Raw genomic sequence first — 14,418 nt, 5'->3', positions numbered from 1 at the left:
CAATCTGAAAGCCTGGGGAGCCCTTCCCAGGAGCCAGCTGCGGAGGAGGTCCAACACCAACACTTTGCACTTGCCCAGCTACATGGAAAAGGGGCATTTTTGCTTCCCCCATTCTTGTTCCTCAGAGGAGAACAAGGCTACACCAGGAGGTTAAATAACATGGCCAAGGCCACCTTATGCCTCCATGGCAGAACCTGGGGTGGTACCCATGCCCCAGCACTCCACTCTGCCCATCCCAGCCCTCCTCCCCAAAGAGAATGCTCACTTTTCCCTGCCACTGCAACCTTATTAAGCCCATGTTTACGCAGAAGTCCCTGCAGAGCCTGCTGTCCCCCCGGAGAAGGCGTCAGACAGCTGAGAGCCCTACAATTAGCAAAAGAAAAGAAGGGGGGGGGTGGGTGTGAAGATTAAAATACATTAACTGCATCAAACCCTTGTGCGTTTGCCAGCTCTCACAAAGGCTTTCCGAGACAAATTTTACCAGAGGTTTTTAATAAATGGCATCAAAACCAGCTATTCACTGCCAGTCTCTTTAAAGCCACGCCAAAAAACCACATTCAAATCTGATTAAGCATCAAGGAGGTCTGCTTTTACTTTAGTGCAGGGGAGGGGGAAAGCAGACCTGTCCTGCTGCCATCATCCGAAACCTACCCCATATGGATGGTGAAGCAGGAGGGAAGGGATGGACAACTCTGCGCTACCCTCTCGCTCGCACGCTGCTGGGAGTAGAAGTGCAGCTATGGAGATGCTGGGCTCAGCGCCGCGGGAGCAGCATAGCCAGGGGCTGACAAGCACCCCCCTTCCACACATGAGTCCATGCCCCAGCAGCCAAACTATATAAATCCTGAGGATAAACTCCAAAGTGTTTATGTTTTACCACTTCTCTGGTCTGCAATGCTTGGCAGGCGGCTCCGACTCACTGCCAGCTTCTCCCCAGTTTACTTTCTGAGCAAGTTAAAAGGATTGGAAACCGCAGTCCTGTGTAAGAATGTATGTATATATGCATACGTACACCCATAGGCACATACGCACATATATATAAAACTCTCTAAGACAAATTACTAGCTATAAACACTGCCTTGAACTGCTTACTTTTAGCAGAATCATGGGCCAGACCCCACTTGGGGCTAACTGGTGTATGGCTGGAGGAACTCATTTAACCAAACCACCTGTTTCAGACAGGTCTGACTCTGAAAATACATCAACCATGGTCTGAATCCAGCCCCTCAAGAGAGGAGATTTGTCCAGATACTTCCCAGGCTGCTCTCAAGGCACCCCAAAATCTGTGCTCCCCCATGTGCTGTGAGAGCCTAGCATCACAACTCACAGCCAGTGTCCACACAAAAAACAGGACCATTCAGCGTGTCAGCAGCTGCCAAGTTCACCTGGCACTTGAGCCCTAAGTCAAGTGTTGGTTTAGATTTTAGCCATGATGGCAGCAGGTCTATTTAAGATAAACTAGGAGCTCTATACAAAACATTTATCAAAAGCTCAGTCAGAAATTAAACACGGTGAGAGGGGGAGAGAGAGAAGCTGGTGGGAACAGACGCGTTGTTTGGGAATATTTACATTAATGGGAGGTCAGCCTGCAGCTACCATGCTGCGCCCTGCTCTGCAGCGAAGTCTGCACTCCAGCACCCATGGGCACTGAGCACGCCAGCTCAGCAGTGATGGGTATCACTATCCCAGAGAAGAGTGGTGGTTAAAAGGAAGGTTATAGTGTGGTTAGTCCATCATCCATCGAAGCACTCACTCCTGGTCCATACAAAACTTATGCTACAGTCACTAGGAGGCTACAGGTCACTCTGGAGAAGAACACCCTGTAAAAGCTGTCACTGTACCCTCCTCTTCCATTCATCTTGCATCCCAGAAGCACACGGCACAGGTGATACCAGCACTCCAGCAAACAGAAACACAGCCCTGGCTGCAGACATGGGGTCTGCATAGCACCGAGAGCAAAAACATACTCCTCCATGTCCCCTCTGCATGTTTTAATTTAAGATGCTCCCACAGCCGAGTGCTTATCTAGGACTTCATCTTCTGTTCCTTAACATAAGCTAACTTGGTGTTTGATTTGCTGCCAGCAAAGTGACAGTGCCAGGGCTTGGAAACCATGGAAAAGAAATAATTAAATACCATCTTTGTAACTACAGACTAATTACGCCCCATCGGAGCCTAGCTTTGTCCCAAGAACGACATCGTCTCCTCCCTGCCCCAGAACAGCCTCCCCTACTTCTACCGCAGATGCTTCCCAGTGGATGTCTCTTGGATCCAGGCTCCAAAAGGAGCTGAGTTTTCATATCTGCCCCAGAAAGAGCACAGGAAGGTGCAATGAATGTTCACCGGCACACAGGGCACAATGAGCACATCTTTTTCTTAATCCCACTTACCCACCAAATGGGGACAAAACACTGGAGCAAGGACCTTCCCTGCATTACTGGCACAGGACATCGTGCCTCTGATTCAAATTAAAATAGACCCTAGAAATGTCTCATGGAAGTCTGTGAGCTCCACACCGGTGGCACTTCCAAACCCATCAGCTGGGCAACACTTTCCTCTTTGGAGCTGATAAACCTCCCAGGCTGGGAGGAACATGAATCCCTGGACTCCGAAACAGCTACGAAGGATGAGGCCTCTAGCAGGAGGCTCCACAACCATTAAGGCCTCAACAGAAGTATACTTAACCAAGGTAAAAATTCTTTTATCTCTAAACTTATTCAACTAAAGGAGCTTTGCAAACTCCCCCAGTTCTGTAAGAGCAGGCAGAACCTTTCAGCTGGGCATTTTTAACCCAGATACCCACCAGCCACCCATCAGGAGAAAATACTGGTGTCCTGCAGCTCCAACCCACCACTACACCAGCTGTGGATGCCCTAGTCTCGAGTTCTCCAGCAAACCCCTAAAGGTAAAGCCAACGTTCAAGTCTGGAGAGAGGCAGACCACAGGTAGGAATTTCAACCCCAGAAACAAGCAAAACCCCAGTGTAACCCCTTCCACTCCTATACCTGTGTCACTGAGAGCCCTCCAACAGCCGCGAGCAGGAGGAGGAAGAGGAGGACCCCACAACTACACCAGCCGGGAGCCTGAGAGCTCAGCTCTGCTCCCTCTGGCAGTTGCTGCTCACAGCCATCCCCCGGATTTCACACCACAGCCCGGAAGAAGTCACAGTTGTCATTCGCAAAGTTTTGCCACTCAGAAAAATGAGCTCGCTCTTCCCAGGCGCAGCGCTCGCTTGCCTTTCATGGGATGCTAACACAGCCCTGGCAGGGAGGCAGCCTTCACACAACAGCAGCCATCTCTAGGACCTAACCCTGGACCAGCAGGGACCGGCTGAGGTTGCTGCACTGCACAAGATGGGGACCAGTGACACACAGGTAATGCGAGGAGCACTTCTTCACATCCCTGTGGCTCCTCTGAAGGCTTTTCTCAGCGTCTGTGTAAAGCCTGAAGCAGGGCAAGGAGCAGCTCTGCAAAGGGAAACGTGCCACCACATCCATCCCCCTGAGCAAGGACTGTCGGTGGATGCAGCCACACACTGTACACTCAAAACTCACCAGTGCATCTGGCTGTCAAAACCCTCAAGTGACCTCCTAGTAACTGAGGCTGATGTTTTGGGCAGCCTCTGTTAGAAGCAATGTGATGGGAAGTCCATCCACACAGCTTCCTGAAGGCACCAGCCACATCCTCCTGCATCCTGGCCAGAGAGGGGTGGCTGCAGCAGACAGCAGCTTGGTTCCTCACTGCTCCTGTACTCGGTACAGAGCTCCCAGGACCCCATTTCAAACCTGTGTTTGGGAAGCAATGCCTTCATGCAGGCAGGAGCTCTGCAAAACCAAACAGGAACAAATACACGGATATTTATGGGGCACAGCAGATGCAGGCGAAGTAAACTGAAGTTCTCACTCAGCCCAAGTCGTATACACGAGGTTAACATGACCCAAATATACCTCTTTTTTTTTTTCTAATTTCCAAACCACAGCGGAAAGGTATTTTAAACTAAAACGATTCCAAGCTCTTTAGTGATTAAGCGGACTGCAGCTCCAGCTTCTAGTGGAAAAACCATTTGTTTTTCCACTGTGTGAAAGCCGTAACTAGCAATGAATAATAATTGCTGCACCGTGTGTTATTTATAAGTCATTCTCAGTCACATTTCCGTGCCTCAAAACAGCAGCTTTCTGAACGTGAACTTAAAATCGGTCAATATTTGTAATGTAGACAACACCCGTGGGAGGAAGGTGTCGGTGTGCTCATGCAGTGGGAAGCTGAGGTTAGTAACATCCCCCAAAGCTTTCCAGCTTCTAGATCAATTCCTCCAGCCGGCTGATGCTGACAATTGCTCAGTCCCTGACCTTGCAGTTGGAAAGGAGATGGGCTCATGAACTCATTTGCACATGACAATGCTCTGGCAAAGTGAATCATCTGCCTCCGATAGTAACGGAGAGTACGGTGCGCCCCAGCCCTCCCGGGCTCCATTCAACCAGCTCAGGGCTGGCCTTTTGTGCTGCCAGTGCAAGAAAGACTCGGCTGAAGATGTGTGCAATTAAACCCACTTTTCTTGTTGCTCTTTTGATTCAGAGCGGCTCAATGAGAGGCACCCTAGGCAGGTGTTGTCACACACAGATAAAATGTGCCTTTTCAGAGCGCCGGCAGACAAAAAGAAAGAGGGTAAGGCTGAATCAATTGCCATTTCTCCCTTGCAAAATAGGGAATCCAGGCTTCCAGTGAGTTGATGAGCAGAGCTGCTATGAATTTACATCCTCCCTCCTCCCCAAAGCAATTTCTTTTTGTGGCCACAGGGATAGGTGTTGCTGTTGAACGAGACCTTGGCAGGGATGAAGAAGGCAGGCGATGGCTGGCCAGGAGGATGCTGCCCCAGCAGAACACTGCTGTGATTCTGTTGTACCCTTTCCCACCACAGCCCTCCTCCCTGGTCCCCACCATGCTCCTGTCCTTGCCCAGTCATTTCTACCCTGGAAAAGCACCCCTGGCTCTGCAGAGCTAACAAAGACCATTAATAGCCCCCAAAGACCATTAACAGCCCCCACGAAGGAGCTGTGCCTGCAGCTAAGCTGACACTGAAGGAGCTGTAACAAAGGGATACGGTTCAGTAGGAAAGGATGCTCCATGCCTGCAAGCGTCCCCACACATACCTACAGCCTCAGACAGCAACTACCACAGGTTTAGGAGAAATACTGTCTCTCTGGATAGGCCAGGGAAGAAGCATGAGCTGCAGCTGTGAACAGAGGAGATGCAAGTGGGGCTGTTTGTGCTGGAGGGAGCAGTAAGCTCCTCTGAGCAGCTGAGTAAGCTGGAGGGACGCTCTCTCTGCCATCTGCTCTGATCCCACAACACCTCCTGCAAATGAAGAGTCAATCCACTGGATTCTATCCCTGTTAACCTCTAATCAGCCAAGAGCACCAGCCTCTGCCTCACTCTTTATCCAAGCCTGCTAATGCGTGAAGTGCACTGCGCTTCCCATCTGCTCCAGCACTACTAGAGTTAAATGACAAAGCCGTTTCCCTGTCCCAAGCATTCACTTACACAGATGCCCTTGTATTAACTCAATTTCCCAGTGATTTCCATTATTACCCTTACGAGATTTCTGGTGTTTGTTTATCTAGCAGCCTGAAATGGAGGGTTTTTTTTTCACCTCCCCTTTATTCAGCTCAGGGGGTGGCTGGATCAAGGCCAAATGAGTAGCCCTGATCTGTGACATTCCCAAAAAATATTCCCTGTTTTCCCCCCAGCCCAGAGTGCTCTTTGTTACCCATCCAAACCTGAAGAGCCAGGGGGTTTGTGTCTTTGTTGCCATCCCCAAAGCCAAGACCACCCTTTCCAGCATCACCTTCCATATCCTTCCGCCAGCAAATGGGTTTTTAATCTACCCAGATGCGCAACCCTTGCTCCAAAGACATATGGTTTGGGGGAAGAAATAAAAATACAACCAGTTTTAAAGCTCAGACTGATTTCCTCTGCTAAGGTGCAGCCATGCAAGCTGAATTCCTCTGCTAGCAGTTCAGATTAACACAAACAAACCCAAATGCCGTTTCTGCGGCATCATAAGCAACAAAAAGGGCTTGAAGAGCAAATGAGTTCACTGCATCTTTGCTAGCATGTGTTGCCCACATAATAACTGGGGGCAAAATGCTGTCAAGTCTCTGCTCTATATTGCTGCAGTATTTTATGGTAAGCTTGAACATAAAGAGCTTTCTTAACACCGTAGAAAACTAGAAAGATGAGGATGTGCAATATGTTTTTTGGTAGCAGTGAACAAACCATCTCTACTTCAAGGGAGAAAAAGCAACACATCCCTGTGACCATCCCAAAAACATCCCCCTCTCTCTGCTCATGAGCAGCTGTATCTGGACAAGGAGCAAGACGGTTCCTTGTTACAGGTCAGGTGTTTGTACTTAGCAGAGGCAGGGTTGTTTTCAAGCATGAAAGAAAATATCCATGGAGAGGAAATTCACTTTTGCTGGAGTTTCCGGGCTCGTGCATCCCATCAGTGGAGGCTGCCATAGAGCAGACCCAGCCCCGTGCTGTCACCACCCCGGCTGCCTCAAGGAAACCAATGGGAGATGCCAAAACTCACACATGAGGATGAGTGTCTTCCAACTTCAATGGAGCCACCCAGATTTCCAACAGCTGAAAACCTGGCTTCTAGTACATAAAAGGGTTTTAATAAGGAAATGCCTCTTATCCCTGCATGCAAGTGTCACCACAATGGGATCACTGATCTTCACAGCAGTTGAAAGAGAGCAGAACAGCGCTGCTCCCGCCATCACCTTTTTTATGTGGCAACTCACATAACAACTTAGCCCCACAGAAACATAATCCTGACCCTAAAAGCAAAGTGGCTCCCATGCCATAGCCCTTATCCCATTGCTCCTGGCTTAAAGGCTCATTCCTGGGTGCCTTTGGGTCCCCCAAGCCATAGACATCCTTCTCTCTATGTATCTGCTCCCCTTGCTGACCTGCTTTTCCAAGATGCGGCCTCTCTTCCACACAGGCAGCTTTTTCCAGCTCTTAGCCTCAGCCTGGGGAGCAGCTCTGGATTTTGTCTCCAAATACACAAAGATAAACTGTATTCAAAGCACATTTTGCAACTCAGAACTGCCTCCAGAGCAAGCTACCTCCAAACCAACCCCAAACCCAGTCCACCGGTACGGAAAATCAAAAGCAAAACCAAGCCTGAGAGCCTCCTGACTTGTTTTCTTCCCACATTTTGGTTTTGCACGGGGCATGACTGTCATCCAGCTTAACAAGGGCCAGAATCAAACCAGGGCATTGCACAGCAATGGAGGGAAGCAGGACGCCATCCCGATCCTCCCTGAGACACCAGACCTTAAAATAGCAGCTCCACAATTTCTAGGGAAGTTATTAGTTATAATTTTCCTGGCCCTCAGAAGCCTTCCGAGGGAATGAGGCAGCCTAGATTCAGTACGAAAATCTGCTCCAAATTCTTCCCCCAAAAAGACGTATTTTCCACTAAGAATAGCTCTTTCTTTTAAGGGAGGATAAAGTCTGACTTTATAAGTTATTGGCAATGGTGTTAAATGAACATTATACTTTAAAAGCATTTCAATAGCATTTGTGGCAATGGCCTCGGCAACAGATTTGCTGAAAAGGTCAATTAACTTCCTTCCAAAACCCCTGCTTTTAACAAAAGGGCTCTGCATTGAAGCTGCTCCCTCAAAGTGGAAAAATCACTGAGATGTCACCGTTTTGCCATTCCTGCTCTCCATCCCCATTCGGGAGTTGGACGCAGACCAGGACAACCCCCTTCTCCTGCCAACTTTTACAGCCCCCATTTACAATAAACCCCAATATATACATATATATTCTTCTTTTTTAATATTGAATTTCACTAAGGATACCACAGGCAAATGGTTTTTATATTGTAGAAATATTATTCTACTTAAAGGGCTCAGCTCACTTCAGCAGCTCACAAAAACTTAGTGGTTTCCTCCCCCCCCCCCCCCCCCCAGCCCTCAAACCAATAAAGCTTACATTTTGGAGCTTATTAGGGCAGCTCCACATAGGGAAATTAACTACTCATTGCAGAATAAATTATTCAGCAATTGGTATCCCAGATCAGCCCCCTCTGTGGACATTTTATTCCAGAATCACTCTGGGAAACTTTGTGCGTGGATTAACTATTCCTGAAGGTAATTCCAGGACAGGGAGTCAATCAAGTAACTGCTGCACGCCAGCAGCTGGGCTGGTCACACTGATGACAACCCTGACCAGAGCTATCCCAGAAGAGGACATGAGGAATGGTGTTAAGCTTGGGAAGGTTGACGCTGAAGTTCAACATCCAGCAAAAGCTGAGTTGAAGGAAAAGGAAAGCAAATGATTCCTGTTCCTGGGGTATCTGCACAGAGCTGGGAATGGGCAAGCTCCACGGGGAGCTCCATGAGCACCACACTTTGGAGGGGGGAACACCTGCTGTCATGTTGTCTTTCCCACATCTCCATCTTGACTCTGCTCTTCCTATGAGAGTCCTGCCTGTACATCACAGTCCCCCATTCCCTGTCGGTGCCTCACAGGAGGGATGCCAGTGCTTACACGCATCACTGGGAGATTGCAAGGCTTTAATCCTTCATATGTGTGAAGTGTGTTGAGGGTATTTGAGAAGCACCAATTCCGACCGTGGAGAGACCTGAAGAGCATCCACGTGTACTGCAGCAGCTCCCAAGCCCAACTCAACCTGCTGGTGGATGAGTTCTCTGTTTCTTCCACAAGGACCAGGCTTTTGCTGGGTGTCCTCCAGTCCCACTAAAATATACAGCATACAAAAAAATCACTTGGATAACTACAGAGTCAGCTCCATGGAGCCCAAAGGCTGTGTCAGAGCAGCTGGACTCCTTGCCATCTCCTGGGCATGGCCATTGACCCAAACCCCACAAACGGCATCACAAAAGGGATCCTCAATAACACCATCACCACCACCCACGAAGCTCAACACACTTCAAAGGCAAGCAAGGCAGCACATTCAGGCACTATAGGGTAAATCAAACAGGGGCAAGACCAACCTAAGCGAGGCAACCACATACAAGTTCTCAGTTGCCAGTATGTGCTCTCTGGTGAGACCCCTCAGCAAACTTGAGGTCACAGCTGACGAGCAGCCGATCGCCCAACTCTGCATGACGAAAACCCTCTGCAGAACAGTCGTCACGCTTTAAGTAACACTTAAACCCCCCTTTTGATCACATTAGTTTTCACATGACCCTTCTGAGAAGTCAGGAAGGCAGCAGGAGGTCTGCGGAGCACAGACTTCCCAGCAGCCTTCCTTGCTTGAAAGGAAGGCGGTTGGGAGACAGATGCCTGACAAAGATGCTGCGCTCTCCTGCATCAGCAGTTTTCACCATCTTTAGCACGCAGGCATTTCATGAGAAGCAGATTCCCGTACAGTGATTTTAAGCTCCTCAGCACCACCTTTTCTTCTTCCAGACATGCATTGTCCCCACTATCTCCTAGCCACACATCACCAACCTCTGCTGTAGTGAGGAGTCTGCAACTGGAAAGCTGTCCCAGTGGATCCACCACATAGGAGAAAACACAACCCCTCCTGCTTTTCAAGCTCAAGATGACTCCACCACGGCTTTGCTGCTGTCAGAAACACGAAGGGCCACAAAAGCTGACACCCAGGGAGACATGAGCCATCGCTCTGCTGTGCTGGGAGCGGTGCTTGGGCCGCCTCTGTGAAACTCCTGTTTCTGATTAAAAACTTCACAGATTTTTCTGTTCTGGGAAAACATTGTTATTCAACCCGCAGCCTAGACTGCAGGCTCCTCCGTTTGCTTTTGGTGCAGCGCAAACATCTAAAATGACACTGCGCAATGACAAGATCTGTCATCGGGATGGCTGTGGCTACAGTAGAAAGAAAAACAAGGGAGCGATCCATTCCTTCTCCCTGGAATTCATCACAATTAAAACAAACGGAAACCTATATTGTGCAGTTAACACTAAATACACAGGACTGAAGGGAAAGGGGAAAACTGTGACGTAAGACATTCAGCGGCAGTTTTCTCCCATTATGTGGCATAATGTTCTGGTGGTGGATAGGGAATCTCCAGCTCCTCTAACCACAGACCTATGTCAGTAATGAAGGGGAAAGGTGAAAGGAGAAAGGGGAAAGGGAGGAAAAAGAAAAAGAAAAGGAGGAAAGGGAAAAGGAAGAAAAGGAGGAGAAGGAAAAGGAAAAGGAGGAGAAGGAAAAGGAGGACAAGGAGGAAAAAGAAGAAAAGGAGGAAGAGGAAGAGGTTGCAATATCCCAGCTAACTATCTGCTGGCTGGCTGAAATACAACTTGAAAGCCTCACTGGAGTGAAATCCCACCCCTGCAGCTCCTGGTTTGCCTGGCTCCTTTTGGAACAAGCCAGGCAGGGCTCCTTGGCAGTGGACTCCACACACACCCAAGGGTTATCAGCAGATTTATCTCCGTTTGGAATTGGAAGCAACCAAAAATGCAGTGAGCTCAGCATAACGGGTCAGAAACAAAGCAAAACCAGATGAGGACTGGGAAGTTGACTCCTCTCTTCCCTTTGAAAAGGGAAGCTGGTAATTTGAGAGAGAGCGGTTTTAACCCACAATCTCAGCAAAGGGTTTTAAGAATTGCCCTAATTAGCTCATAACCCAAGTATTACACAGTGTTCCTACTTAGAGACTGGAAAGAAGTGGGAGGAAATCTTCCCTTGCCCCTTCAAAGAGGGTCCACAGATGGCTCTGGAAAACGGAGAGCAGCTGCACACTGTGGGTGACATGTCCTGGCTTCGGGGAGGGGGTCTCCCTCCCAGATTCCAGCTGAGAATCTTCTCCAGAAGTGGCACCCACTGCCTTCCCCTCCCTGTACTGAGTGAGGAGCAGGGTCCCTCTTCACCTAGCCAGGAAACCAAGGCAGCGGGGGCTGGCAGCAGATGTGAGTGCTGTGGGGCAGTTGGCTGGGAAGCACTGAACAAGGGATGCAAGGAGCTCACACCTCTGTCACTGCCTCCCCAGGTAGGAAACCTCCAGGCATCAAGTACCCTCACACTCAAGGTCTGCAGATGAGGAACAGCCAGGAAATAGAAGAGGCCATTTTCTCCCTCAGGAGCTGACATCTCAGCATCTGTTGGACTCCTGCAAGCTCCCACCAGGATGCTGACCCACAGTGCATGATGATGAACAACATCCATCAAACCACTTGTGGTGGAAAAGCCCCAAGCTGTAGAGTCACTATCACAGGTACTTCAAGAAGATGCAAGGATGAGTTGTAAACCACACAGAAAGGTGAAGAAACAAAACTCAGTTTTCTTCCCAAAGCTCCTACTGTTTTAAGCAGATCCGGCTGTTCTTGTCATGGCTCACAGCTTAGGTTTAGTTGTTCACTGGTGCTAGCATCACCCCGATGCACACAGAGCCAGCTCCGCCATCATCTCCACATTCCCACAGAAGGGGTATGTACGATGCTCAGGGCCAGGCCACCTCCAAACTGAACACAGCACTACCTTGGACGAGTGTCTGAAGGAAGAAGCTTCTGGCATATAAAAAAGAGACCTGCCACACATTCAATGGCAATGCTGCTCTGGAAAATCAATGTGGGGATTGCCCAGGGAAGATGGGTCTGTCCAGTTGTGCTGGGTTTCAGACTTACCCAGAGCTAAAGGAGATAGGAACCGCTAAGCTCCCAGCAAGACCAGCTTATTTCCCCCCACAGCCCTTGCTTGGATACCTGTTTGCAAGACTTTACACCCAATGCATGTGCTCACAGGGAATGGTCATATTTTACTGGCTCTGATATGGACGCGCCTGCCTCAACAGTGAACAGTCCCTGCAACAACAACACACACTCCCCATTAAAACAACTGCAACCTTTAGCAGCCTCTTGCTCTAAAGAGCAATTGCCATTACTTATTGATGTGTTTCCTCAAGATAAACAAAAAATTTATTAAAATCTGAACTGGAAAAGGAGCACACGGGGCAGCGGAGGGACAGGAGGTTGCCACTTGTCATTAAAGAAATAAATACTTCTACACTGGATTACACTTTCCACTTGCTGTTCCCCCTAGGAGCCAATTTCACACTGTGGGTTTCCTCTGCAGGAGATGGAAATCCCACAGGCAGGTTGAGGGCTCAGCCATTTTTGAGGGGAAGAAGCACCAAATTTGGGACCTAGCAGGTGACGTGTAAATAAAACTAGTAATCTTGAAATAAAAGCCAAGTGCATCTTAGTGATGAACACATCTGTCTACAGGCTGCTGTCAGGGATCATGACCCCGATATCTTGCAGAGATATTGTATCCTTCCAAAATCAATTCAGTTCCCTGTTCAGAGAAACAACTGCATTAAACCTAGAGACAAACTCATCACAGATAGAGGGACCGACACTTCTCAGGAGAGCTGAAAGCAGAGTCTCAATCCATCCAGCCAACAAGCAGGTGATGCTTGAAGGTGGAACTGGAGGTGTGAAACTCTGCAGTACAATTTCCTGCATCATCTACAGTGAGGAGAAGTGGTTGGAAGTATGATGAGAAGCAGAGCTCCCATCACACTCACGATGTACTTTTGCAAAGGCACCCTGGCATTTGTTGGATCTTCCACTCATGCAACAGCCACTCCAATAGCCTTGCTTTCATATTGCATACATCTCCCATTGTTCCTCCAGTCATAGGAGAGGATTAAAAATGGCTGTCACCAGCACAATGCAAGTTATCAGTTGCATCACCACACTAGGCTGAAGTAGAAGTAAATTACAGAGAATCATAGAATGGTTTGGGTTGGAAGGGACCTTAAGATCATCTGGTTCCAAACCCCTGCCATCGGCAGGGACACCTTCTGCTAGACCAGGTTGCTTCAAGCCCCGTCCAACCTGGCCTTGAACACTGCCAGGGATGGGGCAGCCACAGCTTCCTTGAGCAACCTGTTCCAGTGCTACTCTGTTTGTGGGAAATCAGGAGATAATCAGGACACCTACAATACAAGTGGCGAGCTCACAGGCACAGCTTCAGTCCTGGTGGTTTACTGAAAATCAACCTGATTTTTAAGTGAGCAACACTAAATAACAGCACTGAGGAAATCTCCAGGGCAGTGGCAACAACTCCACCCTGCAGGACTTCTAGGATGCTGCAAAGCCCTTATTCATCAGCCTTTTCCTTAACAAAGGTATGAAAACACATGCTAGCATTCTCATCATCTGGTAGTATGTTTAGGTTTGAGAGTTCTGTGCCACCAAGAGATGCTGGTGGATGTGGCAATGGGCCTGAAGTGTGTCTGGGGGAGACACCACCAGACCCGTAAGTCTGAGTAAACTAAACTAAAAGGAAATGAAAACCAAACCCATTGCTACATCAGTCCCATTACAGGCTCTGTTAAGCTCAGCCAGTCTCAACTGCTGTCCCCTTCTCCTGCAGCTGCAGGGTCTGCCCTAGGCACACCTTTGTAACTCCCATGCCTAACACTAGGGAAATGCTACCCCAGCTCAAGACTCCTGGAAGATGCAATGACCAAAGGGTCACCACTGACATTTCCAGGCTCTCCTACAGTGAGTTGACAGCCGAAACAGCACAGTGGAGGCTGGTGCAAACAGCAAAGCCAGTGCTGGGCAGCCCAGCCTCTTCCTACCCTTCACTTTCCAGTCCATCATTTGCCCAGCCTGCATTCTGCTCCCCCTCATCCAGAATAGGCTGTGGGTATCACCCAATCTCCAAGGCAGTTTCTGCTGATCCCAGCTACTGCCATTGAAGACACCAATTAAACTCACCATGTAATTTTTGTCCGCCTGCATCTGTGCCAATTGGATATTCAAGCTGACACTTTTGCACGTTCGCTTTGTCTGAAGCCAACAGATCAACGTGCCTCAGATACAGCAGATCTCTTTTTAACACTCCGAAGCTAATGAAAAAAATCCCCTCCGGTGAAAGGACAATGCTGGGTCAGAGAAGTTTTATTAGTCCTGAACCATGCAAAGTTGGAAGCTCGTCCCTGTTGAATTCTAATACTCCAACTCTGTTACACATTAACTGTATAAATAATCAAATACTTCACATGACAGAGCCATACTTCCAATCTGGGGCCAATAACTCAGAGGGTAATGAAGGGTGTAGTCTTCTGGGCTGAAGGATTTCCAGCGCTCTCCAAAGAGCAGAACAAAGGCAGCCCCTTCCCCCTCTGCTGCCTTCAAAGCAAAAGCTTTGATTCGCTCGGCAAGACCACATCAAGCCAGAGCGCAGGCATGCAAATGGTATGTATCTCATCACCCCCCTCTTCTCCAGAGACACACGTGAAGCCACCAGCCATTGTGTGGTCTCAGCTCTGTCAAACAACCGGTGCTCCCTCCTAAAACACCCACCTCCTTCCCATCCCCGTGGGCTGGGAGCCTCCGAGCATCCCTCTCACCTTTGCTCTGTACCACTGGGGAGGCGATACAGCAGCAACCCAC

At 48.9% G+C, this 14,418-nt stretch overlaps 1 protein-coding gene across 1 annotated transcript in view; it reads right to left on the bottom strand.

Annotated features, from left to right (window-relative positions):
• ZSWIM5 (zinc finger SWIM-type containing 5) overlaps positions 1-14,418 on the bottom strand; it is a 98,479-nt gene that overhangs the window by 30,349 nt on the left and 53,712 nt on the right. The gene's annotated exons all lie outside the window — the stretch shown is intronic.

Source organism: Pezoporus flaviventris, unplaced genomic scaffold (assembly GCF_033815535.1).
Source record: "Pezoporus flaviventris isolate CSIRO_AGI_PZ_B2104156 unplaced genomic scaffold, CSIRO_AGI_Pfla_v1 ptg000013l, whole genome shotgun sequence".
Classification (NCBI taxonomy): domain Eukaryota; kingdom Metazoa; phylum Chordata; class Aves; order Psittaciformes; family Psittacidae; genus Pezoporus; species Pezoporus flaviventris.
The sequence above is the reverse complement of the archived record's forward strand: the minus strand, read 5'-3'. Positions and strand labels throughout refer to the sequence as shown.